Genomic DNA, 3030 nt, shown 5'->3' with positions numbered 1-3030 from the left:
AATTTAAAGAGAAGGATAGTACTCACTTTTCCAACATTTCTGCAACGACTGGGGCAAAAAAGGCTGAACCAGGGACGTCTCTGTCATCCCCTCTAGGATTTAGCGACTTCATACAGTTATGGGTCAAATAAAACACACGCACACACAGGCACACAACATACAAACATTAGAAACAAAACACAGGACACAAGGGGAGGAGGGGGGGGGGGAGGGGAAGACTCCCAGAGGGAAGCCCTACAGCAACAGCAAGTCAGAACAGGTGTTCTGCAGCAGAACCGAGGAGAGACTCGAATGTTCCAGAATCGGAATCACAGAATAATCTAGGTTGGAAGAGACCTCCAAGATCACCGAGTCCAACCTCTGACCTAATGCTAACAAGTCCTCCACTAAACCATATCCCTAAGCTCTACATCTAAACGTCTTTTAAAGACCTCCAGGGATCGGGACTCAACCACTTCCCTGGGCAGCCCATTCCAGTGACTGACAACGGAAGCAGTGCAAACCGCGTGGAGGAAAAACAAAAACAAACAAACAAAAACAAAACAAAACAAACAAACAAAAAAAAAAACACCGGTGAAAGCAGCAGAAAAACGTGTCGTCTCGGGGAGGAAATAACTGCCCTGAGCAACGTGCCCTTCCCAGGGTGAACCTAACGTGCCCAGGGCCTTGGGGGCAGGCAGAGAAGGAACCTGTGACTCTCAGCGTGGTGTCTCCCGAGAATCGCAGCTTACAGTGACTCCAGGTCTTCGGGTCTCACAGGATGAGGCAGAGGTATAATTAATTCCTTCGCCATCTCTCCGGAAAGAGCTTTTCTCCTGTCTGTGACAAAGGAGAAAAACGTTACGATTGTGGGAGTCATTATACAAAGCCACGCTCAGTGACTTCATGACTACAGTTACGATTGTTTTTAACCAAAAACACCTCCGTCGAGATGTTACCACTGCAAACGTAGCGCTGCACAAAAATTCAACTCAAGAGGAAGGAAAGGGCAAGCTAAAAGGACGAAGCACGTGACCAAAGGCACCCGCAATAATCACCTGGTAGATGGCTGTCCACAGCCCTCGGATTTCACGCTCGTCTTTCCTGACGAATTAATCCTGATTGCCCATCAGCAATCGGTAATAAGGTTTATTAATCTTCCTACGTTAAGTCTGCCGATTTTGCCCTCTATCCTCCCACTAATCCATTCAGAAGAGGTATTACTAAGATCAACTTAAAATACATCCTTTCTCTCTCTCTGGATATACACAGATATATCTATAAGAAATAATAATTAAGCAAAACAATACAAATCACAGACTAATAAGGATTCTTCTGGTGGGGATTAAATATTCCTAAACACCCCCCCCCCCTTCCCCCACTTCCACGGGGTGTTCCCTGGAAACACTCCAATTCCGGGCAATCCAATCCCTTTTACTCATTAACGCATTAAGAATTCTTCTAAGGAGAAGAACGGTGAAGGTTGACAATGGATAGTTTTAACGGTTTTACCCTGAAAAGTCTCTGTTAATGCAGTCTCCCCGGTATCAGGGCTAACTGATGCTTTTACCCGGGTACGAGTCCACCCTTTCTCAGCCCTTCTTCCTGCCATCTCAGTAACCGGGAGCACTCGGAACAGTCCTTCCCACGCAGGTTGCAGCTTCGACTCTCTCCACGTTCACAATCTCCTGCTCGGAAGGGATGGATCAGGACCCTAACCCTAACCCTTATTCCTTATCCTAATCCTAACCCTAAAACCCCAACCCCCTACCTGTCCCCCACCCCAAAACCTCCGCGGATCTAACCCTAACCCTCAACCTAATCCTCACCCTAGTGACTGAGAACTACACCTCCCCGCATGCCAAGGACACCCAACATGGCTACCTTCTGGGCGGCCCTTTTCCCTTTTCTGGGAATGCTGGGAAATGTAGTCCTGGGATTCGAACTAGTTATGCAGCCGTATTGGGAGTCCGTGGAATCCTGGGAAATGTAGTCCAGCGGCAACGGGCTTCCGGACAGCTGTGTGAGGTGCCCAGAGCATGCCGGGAGGAGTAGTTCTCGGGTACTGGACTTTCCGGGACGCCATGTTGGGTGCCCATGGCATGCCAGGAATTGTACTCCTGGGACTCTGGACCAGGACTCTGGACTCATGGGGGCCCATGCTGGGAGTAGGGCGAACCCCGGGAAATTTATTACTACGGCACTGTTCTTCCGGGCAGCCGCGTTGGGTGCCCAGAGCGTGCCGGGAGGTGTGGTTTTCGGTCACTGGACTTCCCGGGCGCCACGTTCGGTGCGCGGGAATAGGAAATGTACTTCTGCGGCACTGGGCTTCCAGGCAGCCATGTTGGGTGCCCAGGGCATGCCGGGAGGTGTAGTTCTCGGGTTCCTTAGGGTTTCTACAGGTAGGGTTTTTAAGTTTTTGTACCCTCCACTCACCAAAGATGGCGGCAAGAGAGGCCGCGGCCGCCACTGCGCTGGCGCTGCGGCTTGCCGCCTGCTATACCCTCCACTCGCCAAAGATGGCGGCAGGAGGAGCCCGCGGGCGCCCCTACGCATGCGCTGCTGCTTGCTGCCTGCTGTACCCTCCACTCACCAAAGATGGCGGCCGGAGGCGCTCTCGGGAGCCACTGCGCATGCGCCGCCTGCGGTACACTCCACTCACCAAAGGTGGCGGCCAGAGGCGCCCTCGGGAGCCACTGCGCATACGCCGCCCGCGGTACACTCCACTAACAAAGATGGCAGCCGGAGGCACTCTCGGGAGCCACTGCGCATGCGCCGCTCGCAGTACACTCCACTAACAAAGATGGCAGCCGGAGGCGCTCTCGGGAGCCACTGCGCATGCGCCGCTCGTGGTACAGTCCACTAACAAAGATGGCGGCCGGAGGCGCCCTCGGGAGCCACTGCGCATGCGCCGCCGCTGGCCGCCTGCAGTACCGAAGCCTCACCAGCAGGGGGCGGCAGAGGGCGCCCGCGGCTGCCTCCGCGCATGCGCGACTTCTCCACGCCTGCAGTACCCTCCGCTCACCAGCAGGGGGCGCCAGGGAGCGCCCG

The sequence above is a fragment of the Oxyura jamaicensis genome, chromosome 12, assembly GCF_011077185.1.
Source record: "Oxyura jamaicensis isolate SHBP4307 breed ruddy duck chromosome 12, BPBGC_Ojam_1.0, whole genome shotgun sequence".
In the NCBI taxonomy this organism is placed as follows: domain Eukaryota; kingdom Metazoa; phylum Chordata; class Aves; order Anseriformes; family Anatidae; genus Oxyura; species Oxyura jamaicensis.
Note: the sequence above shows the minus strand (reverse complement) of the source record.